This window comes from Macaca nemestrina, chromosome 6 (genome assembly GCF_043159975.1).
Source record: "Macaca nemestrina isolate mMacNem1 chromosome 6, mMacNem.hap1, whole genome shotgun sequence".
NCBI lineage: Eukaryota > Metazoa > Chordata > Mammalia > Primates > Cercopithecidae > Macaca > Macaca nemestrina.
This window is the reverse complement of record NC_092130.1, coordinates 167,350,943-167,367,267: the sequence shown is the minus strand read 5'-3', so window position 1 is coordinate 167,367,267 and position 16,325 is coordinate 167,350,943. Positions and strand designations below refer to the sequence as shown.

Below are 16,325 nucleotides of genomic sequence, written 5' to 3'. Positions count from 1 at the left end.
AGTCATCTCTCCTATTGGCATCCATAACAGGAATATGAAAAATGTGAAATAAACAGAAATAGAGGAAAGTAAACTTGTATCCCAAAAGGTGTGAAAATATCACCTTTCTTTTATGAACAATACAAGAGCAAGGCAGAGTTCTTTAAACCAAATGTTATAGTTGTAACTCCAGACAGTAAAGCAACAATAAGATAATACAACACGAAGAGAAATTAGATGTAGATACTAAACAGATGGATGATACACAGATGTTCCTAGAACAGCTGCTACAACAATAATACTTGAACAGTCTTTGGGAAAATTTAGGAGATTACTTTTCATTTCTTCAATGAACTGTATTTAAGATTCAGATCTAATAAATATTGCCACTGCATTCCTACATGTGCCTATTAGCCAATCTGAAGTACAATAAACTGAACATTCATTTTTAAATGTTTGCAGCTTATAATGGCAAACACATTCAACCTCAGGGTCACTGCTGTCATTATCAGATTATGTCCCTAATTGATCACAAATGGCCATAGCTTTCCCAAAATGATTCTGTCCCCAAATGTTGTTGATTACTATATACAGCATTCATCTGGAATGATACATGATTTCCAGTGCCATGTGAAAACCATGTACCTTGGCTCCTCTTTGGAGTAACCCAATCCATCAAAAATCCAGCCAAGCCCAGAAGACATTTTGGGTTTTGCCACACATGCTAGAAAACTGACAGCTGATGGAGGACCAAGGCTCCATTTTAATGAGTCTCCCCAGTGTTGAATCCATCACTGCCAGACTGACAAGTATCAAAACTTGGCACCCGCCATTAGAAACTGTTTAACCTAGAAGTCTGCACAGTGTAAGGGTTGAAGAGCTGCCAGCCTCAAAGTTTGTAATAATAAAAACTTGCTTAACTAAGCCACGTAACCAAGTGATACATCTGTCTCACCAGTAAGAGCCCTGAGGACTGAAGCATGAAACACAGGCTTTTCCATACTTTTAGCAACTGTAAGTAATTATTTAAAATGTTCTTTTGAATTTCCAGGGTCCAAATACTGGGTACAGAAATAAAGCATTTAAGCCAGGCGCAGTGGCTCGAGCCTGTAATCCTAGCACTTGAGGCCAAGGCAGGTGGGTCACTTGAGGTCAGGCATTCAAGACAAGCCTGGTCAACATGCGGGTGAAACCCTGTCTCTACTAAAAATACAAAAATTAGCTGGGGCATGGTGGCAGATGCCTGTTGTCTTAGCTACATGGGAGGCTGAGGCAGAAGAATCACTTGAACCCAGAGGGTGAAGGCTGCAGTGAGCTGAGATTGCACCTCTGTACTCCAGCCTGGGTGACAGAGGGAAACTCCATCTCAAAAAAAAAAGAAGAAAGAAAACATTTAAATCTATAAATGCAAGTTATTTGTGTGAACAATTATTATTTAGAGAAACGAATGCAAGTATAGCCAAACAGCACAGGCCCACGTAGGAAGATCTGGAGCCTAAAACAAAATCGACTCTTTATCATAGGAACGACGATTGTGAATGGCCTTGTGATGAAAGGCCTCATGTGAGGTGTGGTCTCTAGGGTATATGAAGAGAAACATATACTGGTCACCAATACACATGTGTTTCTCAACATGTCCCAGGCCCCTTGTGGTTAGCAGGAGGTAGGTGCCTATTCTGGACAATGAGTCCTGTGTGGGAATGAAGTGTGCCACTTCCTGAGTGGTTGTGGGTTGTCCACATGCTCTTCCCCTACTACAGTGATCCATGTTTTGAGATGCCAGTGTCACTGAATGGTCGTGTCTCTGTAGGCGTGGGTCTCTAACCACCACCACCAACCCTCACTGAATGTAACATAGGGAAGAAAAGGTTTGTATGTATGGCCACTGAGTTACTGAAATGAATTTGCTGCTGCCATATTGCTTAATCTTACCCTGGCAGAGAAGGCTGAGAATAATTAATGACCCTCAGGCAAACAATGTAAGAGTAGAACAATCTCAGTTACCGAAACAAGAAATTCCCTATGACTAAGAACAAGAATTTTGCCAAGGCCATGGCCGGGGACAAGGTGGGAGGGAGGAGTGTGTAATGTAAAAGTACCGGTAGAGATCTTAAAATCCCATCTTTCAACAAAAGGGATTGTTTCCTGAGACAGAGTGCCAAGCTGGCTACTATAATTAATTTAAAATTTTAAATTGAAAAGTTTAAACAAGATTCATACAACGAGCAATTCCCGGTTTACTGTTAAAATTATTTAAGTAAAATACTAGTGAGTCAGTCCTCTCATGCCGAGTTGATTCTCAGATCATAGTGGCCTCAGTGGAAAAGAGCTTCAGGTAGCAGGAGTTGGTTCCAGGCCAGATTCATGCTAAGCCTACCTCATCTGCCTATCAGCATAGAATAAATCTCTTAGCCTTCTGTCCAAAAATTTTTCATAGAAATTTAATGTCTTCAGTATTGATAATAGACTATATCATTTGACGGTATTAATACAGCAGTACTACTTAATGAAAATCAGTTCATAATTTTTTTGTTTCCATATATTTCATAAAACATATATTCAAAAACATTTCTGATCGCCTTTTGAAACACAGCAACCAGCAACATGCAAAAATAAAAGTTAGAATGTCTTTACCTATTGGTTTTGGCGAAGACAAATAGAGGCCTCCATCTTTGTGCAAAAAATGCATCAATATTGTTTTAGCCAGTGAGCTTCAACATGACGAAAAAAGAAAACAAGAAATTAAAAGTGAATTTTGATTTAAATTTTGCCCAGATACAAATTGGTTTTGTTAAATTTAGAATTAGAATTCATCAAAACACCCACATTTGTCTTTAAAATATTAAACCAGCAATTTGACAGATTTCTTTCTTTCTGTGTTTTCTTTACAGCCTTGATCTGTTATGTTATAGATAGAACCACATCTAGTTTTACTAACCAACATTCAGATGATTTACAAAAGAAGAGGAGGATCACCAATGAGGAAGGCACCCCGAGATTTATGAAGAAGAGGTATCCTGATAAGAAACTGGAATTTCATATGGAATGAAGTCTCATAGTCACAGACTAAATATTTTCTGGTCATATATTTTGGCCATTACCAAATTACCACTAAATGATTGACTCAAATTGATCCAAGCAAATGTCGGAAGCTGCTTTCAGTTAGTTAAAACAATGATCAATTTGCAAACGATCGAGTATTTGATATGAGTATTATTACAAATAGACACACTAGATCTGCATAAAAAATACTTTGATTTGATTAACTTACCTAGACAACTAAATGTTTAAAGTCATTTAAAGATTTTCTTTCTGGTAGTTTTTGCATGTTTTTGCAAAAAAAAAAAAAAAAGAGTTAAGTTCTTTTACTTTTTATGAATTAGTATAATATTTTATACCCCTGACTTTTAAGCTGAAATATTAAACCATCACTTTGGTTGTTGGAAATCTGACGGCAAATATATGCGCATGGTCGTACACATCACATACGCAGGCGGCTTTAGAATACCATCCCACTTAAATCAATAGTGTAAAATTTATTGACCTAATTCTATCTTGAGGAGAAGGGAAAATGAGCAGTGGTGCTTTCTTATGACTTATGATTTTTCATACAGAGTTTCAGATTTGTTTATGATTATAAAGAAATCTATCCACTTCATGTCAAACTGATAAATAGGACAGGGAATTACCAAGGGAAAGACATAGTTTTCAAAGAGCCTATAAATAAAAACATCAGAAGATATTTTGTGTTTAAAGAATTCAGGAACATTAAATTATTTTAAAATCATACATTTTTTCCTAATTATCACAGTGTCAAATTACTTATATGGGCAAAAACTGTTTCTGCATACATGTTGTGTGTACAGGAACACACACATATGTACACATTCCTCAACATGTCACAAGCCTCTTAAGCAAAGTGACATTAATTCAGCAGATGTGTTTTAGCATATCATGAAATTATAATAAAATGAATAGATAAAATAATAATATTAAAATATAATTAACTGTCAACTTACATACTGAGGTACCTGATTGATTTGACCTTCTCACAGAATCAACATTCTCCTCCATGTAAATGGGTCACTTAGTAACTATTTGTTGCAATGATATCACTGAGCTTATGCTTTAAGTCAATCCTGGCTCCTTCATCAGCCACCTGATCTGAAAATACAAGATGGTAGATAGGCAAGTGGACCAGCTTGTTAACCTTCCTGGGACAGACACCTGGTCTTGGTACCTCCAGCCAGGAGAGACATGGGGCTGTAATCCAAGGGCCAAGTAGAGAGAAAGAGGTATCCAGATTAGAAACAGGATATGAAATATGATATGTGACAAGAAAGATAAAACAATGCTGATTGAATTGGATAACCAGAAGAAGCAGCAAAGGAACAGAATGGGTCATAGGAAAGGTCTACAAGGCATTTCTGACTTCCCTAATATGACAAAACACTGAATCCCAGGTAGGAAGAACAGCCAAACTCCAAGTCCCTGAAAAAAAGCTGAGAATCATGTTCCCCTTAGAAATCACACTTCCAACAGAGTCATGTATTTATGCAGAAAACAGAGGTGGGGTGTGATAGTTAATATTAGATGTCAATTTGATTGGTTTCAAAGATGCCTAGATGGCTGGTCCATGGACTGGGAGAGGAAGACCCACACTCAATGTGCCTGGGCATCATCCAATCGGCTGCCAGCATGGCTATAACAAAGCAGGCAGAGTAAGGTGGGAGCACCTTGATGCTGGGTCTTCTGGCTTTCTTCTTTCTCCTGTGGTGGAAACTTCCTGAAGGAAGCTCCTCCTGCCATTGGACATCAGACTCCAGGCTCTTTGGCCTTTGGACTCTTGGACTTGTACCAGTGGCTTGTCAGGGGCTCCCAGGCCTTAGGCTACAGACTGAAGCCTGCACTGGCAGCTTCCCTGGTTTTGAAGCTTTCGGACTTGGACCGAGCCACGACTGGCTTCACTCTTCCCCAGCTTGCAGAAGGCCTGTCGTGGTCCTGTGCCTTGTGATCATGTGAGCCAGTTCTCTCTAATAAACTCCCTTTTATAAATACATACATCCTATTCTTTCTGTCCCTCTGGAGAACCCTGACTAATACATGGGGCTTCTCCCTATTTTACACTGTGGCCTAAGTAGAGATAACCCCACCTTTTCTGTGCTTCTAGCTCACACAAGGATGGAGAGTCAAAGAATTTGTAAGGTCTAAGAAGGGGAAAAAGGAAATAACATAGAGTTAATAAATTGCCATAAATTTAGTTAATCTGAGTTACCAGGTAAACCAAGACAGAGTTCCTCAGTCCTTTCTAATAATAGGTAGCTGCTGTGAGGAATATCTTCACATCTTTACAGAGATGCTGACTTCAACATTATGGTCCTCAAGAGGATTACTGCAGCTAGCTTCATTGTCTTTTTCCATTTGAAAAGTAGATGAAGCTTTACTCTTTAAACAAATCCTATTGTAACCAATCTAATCTACATTGATTGTTTGCTCCTCTGACTTCTTAATCTGCATAATATGTATACACTCATTTGACATTTAATTCTAGATTCTCCTAAATAATATTGTAATTGTCTAATTTATTTCAATGAGAAATGACAATAAGTTCTTTCTTTAAATTTCCCACACAGGACTCAGCATGTTGTAGGCATTTAGTACTCAATCACTTGAATTATATGAAATCTACATTCTCTATGAAAGATTTACTTAAAGTAATTGAGCAAGGTTTAGCAAGAAGCCATTCTTTCCATGTATATTAAAATTATGTTATAAAAAAGCATGTTCTTATAGAATCTAAAAGGTAAGAAATAAGTTTTATTATGGCCTAAGAAGGGCTTAGTTTAACCAAGAATAGTGACTATATTTGATTTTCATTCCCAGGGAATCTGACTTCATGACTTAAAAGTAGCTAAAACTTTTGGCACCTATGTTGTGAGAGGCACTTTGGAACGGCATAGCAGAGATGTGAAAAATGGTGGGTGTGTTTTGAAAGGATTGGGCATGGGAAGCGACTTCTTCACTGCTTTACCTAATTGCTTACCCAGTTATCTGCTTCAACCTCCAGTTGCTCACCAATGCCTGGGAATATAAATCTGAGTCAATCTTCTTTTCATTCAGTCATTGATTCTTTGATTTATTCACGCAGCCAATATTGATTACATGCTATTTTGTGTCGGTTGCTTTGCTGGGGACAGATTCATTCACAAGGCTGTCAAGAGCCCTGCCCTCATTTTCTCACATTCCAGTGATAGAGAAATAAACAAACATGCAAACTGATAGATAAAAGGGTAACTACGAACTACAAGTGCTAGGAAGAAAATAAATGAACCAGACAATAAAGTGAAAGCCTCATTAGCCAGGGTGGTCAGGAATGGCTGCATTAAGACCTGAATGCTAGAAAACAGCCACCCATGCAATAAGGCCGGTGAAGAACATTCCAGATATTGGTATCCCCGGATTGGGCCCTATCCTTTCTTATCTACTTGTGTTAAAAAGGAAATCCGGACTATTTCTCCACACCATTTCTAAGGGCGGAATTTCAAAGAGTTGGGCTGTTCCCTGGAAAAACACTTAGGTTCCTTTCCAGCACCACTCATACAGTTTTGCAGGTTTTTAAAAGTTATATGCATATCAGTGTACATAGGAAACTAAATGCCTCAATATACTGACAGTTTATCAGGAAAAAAAACCTGCTCTGCACAGCCCATATTTATCTCATATCCCTTCTCCTTTATCACTTGTCACTCGTTCACCTCAGTCCTCTGAGAGCTTTTGATTATACGGAGCAAAGAAGCACACAATTGGCTTTTAACGGCAACTTCTCATCAGAAGCAAAGATGTGATCCTGGACCCCCAAAAGCCCATCTTCTCTCAGACAGCATCACTTTGTTTTTCCACTGTCTCTGACAATTAAGTCAAGATTATACATTATTGTAAATGAAAAATGAATTGCAAGTCTTGAATTTAGGGCAGTTAGATTGGAACAGACATTGGTCTTTCTTTGTTTCTTAAACAATATTTCTTTGCATAAATGGGACAAAATGAGAAGGAAAACTCATCATCTTTAGACTCAAACAACCCTGAGTTTAGATGCTACTGCGTTATAGAATTGCTCAAGCTAAGAAAGAAAATACCTGTAGCTTAGATCTTTATTATTTTGAGTTATATTCATTAAAGAATTTTTTGATTAATTCTGCTTAAGGGTAGCATTTGATGGACAGAATTAAATGAAACCCTTAGGTTTTAAGGTATTAAGAGATGACAGTAAGGTAGCCCCTGATTGATCATTATGCCTGACTTAGAAAAGAATGGAGCATTGCCTGGAGTTCATTTCATATGAGAAATTTCAGCAAGGAGATAACATTTATAGAAACAGGTTAGTAGGTTAACATTAACAAAATTGCACTGAGATATTAACTGTCATGGATATCAAAGGTCTTCCTGTCAATGTTTAACATGGTAATCCATAGCAGTTAATAAATAATTATTAGTTACCCCTTGAACTCTCTGTGACTTGCTCTAATTGTTTAATCTTACTATAAAATCAGTCCTGTCTACCTGCATTCAAATGAAAGATTTTAGCTATCAACTATGGATACATTTCTCCTGTAGAATTTTATTTCAGAAAAGACAAAGTTGTTTGTTAGAAAGAACTTATTGCTTTTGTTCTCTACGTGGATGTATAAATCATACAATATAACGAAGCCATTTTTTAAAGTTGCAAAAGAACAGCAACAACAAAAAAAGTCCTCCATATTTATTTATCCCTCTTGGAGCTTTAAAAAAAAAAAGATGGCCAAACTAATTTTTGTCCAAAAAATTACCCCTGGGCTTAACAGCTTGTATAATAAGTTACATTTCAGCCTTGGAGGGAAATTTGATGAACCAAAGTATACCCTTAGAATACCAATGCTGTAATGGAGTGTTTGGTAAGTTGTTACCTGTAACTACACCATGTAATGTAAACAGTTAGAAGAAGTAGGAATGAGAAAATTATGTTTGCATTTTTTTAAGTTAACTTGGGGAACAAAGCATATCTCTAGGTGCAAATCATCAATCTTTATAAAGAGCTTCTTTAGTTCTTCTGAATGTGCATGTATAATATAAACACTATTCGATAGGAGTATAACCCACTAAATATATACCAAAGGGGGAAAAGGAGAGTTTGGTGCAAGTATTTAATGTTTTCCAAGTAAAAACTTGTTGCTGTTGAGTCTAGTATAAAAAATAGCAAGACAGTTATATGTAAAAACAAAAAGAAAAATATTATAACAAAAAAAATAAAACCTCCCTTGGAACAGCACATATCTGAGATGACTACTCACTCTTCTCATTGGCAACCTGAATTTAGATTTCTTGTTTGTAGCCCAACAAGAATTTTTCAGACTGACTCCAGAGTCTTCCACAAGGTAGACCAGAAAGTGGCCCACTATGCCAGATAGTAATAGCCCAAGGAGTTTAGACAGAGGTCACTGCCTCAAGAACAGGTGTGCAATTACAACTGAGGGTTTCCCTGAAGAAACAGAAATATCTTGTAGCACTCTCAAAAATCTCTAAACTAGTTTGAGGTCTCATGTTTAAATCTTTGATCCATTTCGAGTTGATTTTTCTATAGGGTGAAAGGTAGGAGTTCCAGCGTCAATCTTCAGCATACGGCTAGCCAGTTATCCCAGCACTATTTAATGAATAGGGAGTCCTTTCCCCGTTGCTTGTTACTGTCAACTTTATTGAAGATCAAGTGGTTGTAAGTGTGAGGCTTTATTTCTGAGTTTTCGGTTCTGTTCCCTTGGTCTATGAGTCTGTTTTTGTACCAGTGCCATGCTGTTTTGGTTACTGTAGCCTTATAGTAGGTTTAAATTCAGGTAATATGATGCCTCTGGCTTTGCTTTTTGCTTAGGATTGCTTTGGCTATTCAGGCTCTTTTGTTGGTTCCATATGAGTTTTAGAATAGTTTTTTTTTTTTTTTTTTTTTTTTTCCCTAATTCTGTTGAGAATGGTGTTGATAGTTTGACAGGAATAGCTTTGAATATGTAAATTGCTTTGGGCAGTATGAGCATTTTAATGATATGGATTCCTTCAATCTATGAGCATGGAATGTTTTTCCATTTATTTGTGTCATCTCTGATTTCTTTCAGCAGTGTTTTGTAGTTCTCCTTGTAGAGATTTTTCACCTCAGTGGTTAGCTGTATTCTTAGGTATTTTGTTTTCTTTGTGGGTGACAGGATCTGCACCCCAAACCAGAGCATTATGCAACATTTCCATGTAACAAACCTGCAAGTGTACCACCTGTATGTGTACCTCTGTATCTAAAAGAAAATCGAAATCACACAGCTCAAAGTGCTTACCAATGACTTCCCAATTACTTCTAGCCACCTGTGGAGACAAAAGTGACTCCATCTTGGATGCTGGTCTGCCATGTTGACTTCTGATTAGCCTCAGTCCCTTGAATGCCTCCTGATTTCTACTTTATTTAGTGTGCGTGGGGTGAGAACATGTACTCCTGCTTTAGATCAAAGCAACCCAACCTTGATACTATTGCACAAACTGTAGGCTATGACACACAGCATTCTTGCCTGTCCTAGAGGGTTGTCTTTAATCGTCTTGTACGGACCATGTACTCCTTTCCCTATGGTATACAAGCCCTGGGTGTGGTGGGGTTGCTGTGCACAGATCTGTCTTGCAGCTGCCCAAGACCATGCTTCTGTCTGTAAGTTCCCCAATAAAACACCCTTTACTGATAAAATAAAATAAAGATTGAAAATTTTAAATATTCCCTAGGTGGCCAGGCACAGTGGCTCAGGCCTGTAGTCCTAGCACTTCGGGAGGCCAAGGCAGGTGGATCACCAGAGGTCAGGGGTTCAAAACCAGCCTGGCCAACATGGTGAAACCCCGTCTTTATTAAAAATACAAAAATTAGCCAGGCATGATGGTGCATGCCTGTAATCCCAGATACTCAGGAGGCTGAGGCAGGAGAATCGCTTGAAGCCGGGAGGTGAAGGTTGCAGTGAGCCAAGATTGCACCACTGCACTCCAGCCTTGGCAACAGTGTGAGACTCTGCCTCAAAAAAAAAAAAAAAATAAAATAAAATAAAATAAAAATTCCCTAGACTAATGCCAAAGCACGAATGGAGGGGAGTTTTCTCAATAGTAATTTACTCCCAAGGAAGTGTAGAACTCGAGTTCTGACCTTTCCCTGGAGGCAGAACTGCTTGGGGTCAGCTGTGGCCCCTGCACTTACTAACTTCCTGACCTTGCACAAGTTACTTAAATTCTGCTTGACTAAAATTTACTCATCTGATTATGGTTACAGTATGGTTATGACAAGAAAGTATACAACATGTTTTCATGTTGGGCAGAGGATATAATGTTACAGGGAAAAATGTTCTAATGTTAAATAAAAAAAAAAAAATGTTACACAGATCCCAAATTTACAAAACGGTATATACTGTGTGTGTTTATAAACTTCCTTTAAAATATTTGTTTAAAAAATGCCAAAAATTTGTGCGACTTCTGTTGAGGTAGTGGGAGTCGCAAATGAGGGAGAGGTGTTAGAGACGTAGTGGAGTTTTCATGTAGGAAGGAGAAATGAGCTGATGCAAAAAAAAAAAAAAAAAAAAAAAGAGAGAGAGAGAGAGAGAAAAAAAACACTACATAGGAAAAAAAGAAAATCCTAAAGATATAAAATGACCTTGGCGAGCTGAGTATTCGAAGGAACCCTGGAAGAGAAAAAATTAGAAAGTTACCGCAACATTAGGTGAAAATGGGGTAAAGGATCATGGGAATTTCCAAAGTTTTGATGTATTATTTACTGAATGCTATGAATGCATCCTGTGTTACCTCATCTCCACCCAATCTTGTGTTTCGCTTTGCTTTTTCTCCTCCAACAAACATGGTAAAAGTATACATAGTTCCTTAATTGTATGCTGGGCTTCGTCTTTCTTCAAATCAGACACCCATCCTAAGTAGTCCTCTGAATAATCCTGATCTTATATAAATCACATACAAAACATTGTATAGAAATTGCATTTTATTTTTTGTATAAATTGGATTCTAATATACACACATATATTCTTTTAGCTTGATAAAAAAAATGACGGAAATCTTCCCATATCTATAACCCCACACTTACTCCATTATTTATTTTTTTCTTAATCCATAGTATTTCATAATGAAAGTGGACCAGGTTCTATTTACATTGTTCCTACACTCCCTTTATTACAAGCAACACTCTAGTGAATGTCCTAATAAATGTCTCTCTGAGTTTATATGCAAGTATAATGAAGAGTCTTTGTAGATTTCTGGATGTTCGACGCTGACAGCTTTCAAGCCTCACGCCACCCCCTCTTCCCCTCTTGCCCCACATCTGGGGAAGCTGATCGAAAAGCCCATGCTTTCTCTTCCCTTATGCCAGTGGGAAATTCAATTCATGCAAGCCCTGGCCCCACACAAGAACCCACTAACTGCAGTTAAATTCCAAGCCACTCACTCTTCTTTTTTATTTTAATTTTTATTTTAAGTTCCGGGGTACATGTGCAGGATGTGCAGGTTGTTACACAGGTAAATGTGTGCCATGGTGGTTTGGTGCATCGATCAACCCACCACCTAGGTATTAAGCCCAGCATGCATGCATTAGCTACTTTTCCTAATGCTCTCCTTCCCTCCACGCCACCCCCGACAGGCCCCAGTGTGTGTTGTTCCCCATTGCCACTCACTCTTCTTTGCTCTCTCAAGCTATGTCACCCTGCTTGGGAGCCTGCTCGGCTCTCTTCAGAAAGCTTTATTATGTGATAATTTTTTTTCATATTCTCTTGGCACATGCGTGGCATCTAGATATCTGCACCAAATTTGAGTAGGTACTGATCCCATCCTTCCACAGGGGAACCACAGGACAGCAAGTATTTATGTGGAACTTAGTTCTCAAGGTAGATATTCTTTATTATTATTATTACTATTATTATTATTATACTTTAGGTTCTAGGGTACATGTGCACAACGTGCAGGTTTCTTACATATGTATACATGTGCCATGTTGGTTTGCTGTACCCATTAAATGCAAGAAATGCAGCCAAAGACACCCCCAAAGCTATTAATATAGCCATTTATATTGGCTATATAAATTTATAACACCAACAAGCAGTATAATGGCCCATTTTGCTACATCATTACCAACTAGATATAATAGTTTTTTTTTTTGAAACTTTTGTACCCTCATAAGCCAAAAGGGAGAATAAATATAGAATTCACTTGCCTTAATTTCTAATTCTCTGATTGATAATGGTTGATAATCTTTTCATTTATTTGCCTGCCATTTGTAATTCTTTCTGTATGCATTTCTGTATCTTGTCCTTATTTTTCATATGTAGGAACCCTTGATTTGTCAGTACTATTGGTCTTCATTTGTAGTACATATTGCGTATATTTCACTCATTCTAATTTTAGTCTTTTAACTTTGTTTATGGTGTCTTTTTCTATAGGCAAGCATTTAATCTTTATATAATTCAATCATTCAGCTCTTTTCATTTTATCTTTTTGGTGTTCAGTCACGCTTAGGAAGGACTTTCATACCTTAAGATTATAAATTTGTCTTCCCGTATCTTCTTTTATAGTGTTTATAGCTTCATATAGTTTTCTTACAATTATATATTTAATTCATTTGCAATTAATATTGAAATATGTCATGATATAGTCATTGTGTTTTTCCAGATGAATGCTTAGCTACCTTACTATCACTTATTAAATATTTGACTTTTCTAGTCTGGCTTGAACTGCAAATTTTATCATATACAAAATTTTCTCATTCCATATATATGGATATACACATTTTTCATTTGTGTGCATAAGTACATATAATATTTCTGTACTTTGTTTTGTTTCATTGAGCTATGTGACTACTCATTATTTTTAGAAATGAAAGAAATCTATCTTTATAATCATAACCCATTAAAAAACATTACGTCCACTTCACCAGGAATTTTTTTCAAACTTCCAAATTTTTTGGCTATTGTTTGTAATAAACTTAAACATTAATTTATCAGATTCCATACAAATTTCTTGTCTTTATTTCAACATCATTTTAGATTAATTTTTTAAAATGTGATATCATTATTTTACTTAGTCTTTCCCTCCAGGATATAGCATATTTCTCCATTTCTTGAAATTTTCTACAATTCCTGAAGTTAATTTACAAGTACTAGGTTTTAATAAGCACATAGTTACACATATTACGTTTCCGAATGTAGCACTTACATCAAATGTGTATGTTCATAGTAGCATTTCTTTCTTTTTTCAAACTGCCATAACTAACTTTTTTTCAAACTGCCATAACTAACAGTAGTATTTCTTTCTTTTTTCAAACTGCCATGTCTCTGTAGATAGTATTTTAACGTCAGGAAACTATTGTGCCTTTACAATAGAAAAACGTAGCATTTCTTAATGTATTTTCTAAATGTAGTCCGATATTTTGGGTACTTTTTGACATTGTTTGATCTATCTTTGACTGCCTTCACAGGAATTAGAGGTTATTTTAATGTAGAAGACTCTACAAAAGAAACAATTTTTGAATTATATTTTTAAGTATATTTTGGTAATCAATACTTAATACGGAAAATTTTCTTACAATCAAACAATTATTTAGTCATCAGTTGTTTTATAAACTCAATGTGTATAAATCACATTTTCTTAAGTTAAAAAACCTCTACTTTCTGTTAATGTTTTCTATCAACAGTTTGCACGCAAATTAATTTGTGTAAATCAATGGACTCATTTGAATGTTATTAACCCTCAATACTGCAATTAGTGGCATTAGTGTGTTAGGAAACAACAACCATTTAAGGAAAGCAGATGCTAAGACAAGAACATCAGGGATTTAATGACGAGAACCCTCCTCATTAACAATGCTGTTTGTCCCAGATCAATGAGGCCAAAGTAAATAGGAAACCAAGATTCTATAATCCAGTCAATAACAATATGTAGTAACAATATTAATCTCTTCGTAACCTAGGCTTACCCTGCTGTTTAAAAGAAAAACCTTATATACCTTTTGAAAATTTCTCGGAATTGATGCCAAAAAAGGGAGGTCCAGCACCTAGGAAGTCGAAATAAAAAGTCTATTATGAAGTGTCAGGAAGTTTCTGTACGTTTCACAGTCCATGAGTAGAAAAGAATTATGTTAACAGTGATAACCCAGATATCTCAGGTTCTTGTCTCACATAAACATCAACTCTTAACAGTTAAACCCTTAAAAGTTCATCCATCTCAGCTGGGTGCGGTAGCTCACACCTATCATCCCAACACTTTAGGTGACTGAGGCAGGTGGATAACTTGAAGTCAAGAGTTCAAGACCAGCCTGGCCAACATGGTGAAACTTCTCTACTGAAAATACAAAAATTAGCAACACATAGTGGCAGGCGCCTGTAATCCCAGCTACTTGGGAGGCTGAGGCAGGAGAATTGGATGAACCTGGGAGGTGGAGGTTGCAGTGAGCTGAGATTGTGACACTGCACTCCAGCCTGGGTGACAGAGTAAGACTCCATCTAAAAAAAAAACCCAAAAAACCAAAAAACAAAAAAAAAATTCATCCATCTCTAAGAATGTCTGGAATTTCAAGTCTCACACATAAAGACACGAGTAAATCTACCCAGTTTCATATGATCTCCAATGTTTCTGACATCTGCTTTTGTGAGATTTTGTCTACCCTCTTCCTCCAGGACCTCTCTAGGTGCACCTGAGTCCCTGAAAACCAAACCTGCATGCCTGAGGCTAAGTTGGGGAGACTATCTCTGGTGGGAAGATTATCTTTTCAGGAAGCTGAAGTCTTAGGTGTGAACAAGAATGTATTTTGAGTCCCTCAGTTCCCTCTGGAGGTCTCCTCTTCTATAGGACCTGGGCATGAGTTTTATATAATAATTGTCTTAAGTATACACATATGCCAGGAATTGTGCTAAGAATTGCAGATGCATAAATGAATAAGATATAGGCTGTGACTTCAAAAGACTCGTGATCTAATAAAGGTGATGCATATTTTAGAAAACAAATAAAATACAGAAATAGACCAAAATTACCCGATTGCTCTTAATACATGTTTGCAGAAGTCACTTCATTGTTAGTCACTACTGCCTTATATTGTCTTGAAAGTGATATTGCTACCCTGTCAATATGTGTCCTTCACACCTTTGGGAGGCTCTACAAGCACAGTACAATTCAGCCTTGATATTCAAATCTTTACTCTGTTAATGAAGACAGGAAAAGCACGCCCATTCTATTTATCCAAAACTACCTCTCTATTGGCTTGCCTAACAGTCAGGAGTTGTCCAGAGAAAAAAATAATCATAGTTTGACAATTCTAATATCCCCATATTCTGATGTATGTTTCTATTCTACAATAACCCCTTGATTTTCACTCATGTCAAATACTTTATATTTGTATAATATAAATACAATATTTATATTATAATAATATAATGCAAATGAAGAATGTAGCTTTTTTGTAGTAACTTATTTTCTCTCTTTTAGGAATACTGTTGATAATAAAGTAGGAGGAAGAAAAGACAATCTTCTGGCATTCTAACTTTCACAGGTAAGGAGGGTAATAGGGTGGTCTTGGACTCAATTTTTACCACTCTACAAACCAAGTTTAAGTGCTGACACCAAATCTGTTAACACATTCAAAAATCAGGTCTTTAGGGTTTAGGTTCTTAGCATATGGCCTCTTCCACATTCCCTAGACGTTAATTCCTAATTTACAATGCAGCCACTGAGGAAAAATTGTCAAAGCTTTAAACATATTGGAAAAGAGAGGTTTGCTATCCACTGCCAAAAGAAAAATTAAATACCTATTGAAATGCATAACAAAATACTTTATCATCAGAGGGCAAAAGTAGCTTTCAGTACTTTATTTAAACCTACATATGTTATTACTGTCTGGCAAGTAAAGTAGCTGAAAAGCTTTCTAGATGTTTCCTTTACTTCATAGAAAAAAAGTGATTTGTTAATGTTTTCTTTCTTCCACAATGGCACTAGACTATAATTATACAAAATCCCTTATGCTGTAACGAGGAAAAAAGAATGGGAGTGTTTACATGTTTAAGTGAAATTCTTATTTCCCTCAAATTCTGCCACAATTTTTAAAATGTGTTTTTTAATCTCATATTCCAAAGTCCCCCATGGCATATGCTACCTATGAATAATATTTTTAAACCCACATATGCCAAAATGCTGCTACTGTTCTCACATTATTAGTCAAGTAAAGTTCCTAATTCCACATAACAAAATGTTCCCAACACTTGAAAACACTTACAAAATTTTGCATTTTTCTTGAGTTCCTTTTTACCCTGAAGCTCACAAAA

General features: G+C 36.6%; 1 long non-coding RNA gene across 1 annotated transcript; it reads left to right on the top strand.

Annotated features, from left to right (window-relative positions):
• The first annotated feature begins 943 nt into the window (after positions 1-943).
• LOC139363644 (uncharacterized) lies at positions 944-15,536 on the top strand. The gene is made up of 3 exons (XR_011624355.1): positions 944-993; positions 2,871-2,991; positions 15,493-15,536. It is a non-coding gene; the product is annotated as an uncharacterized lncRNA (long non-coding RNA).
• The last annotated feature ends 789 nt before the right edge of the window (positions 15,537-16,325 follow it).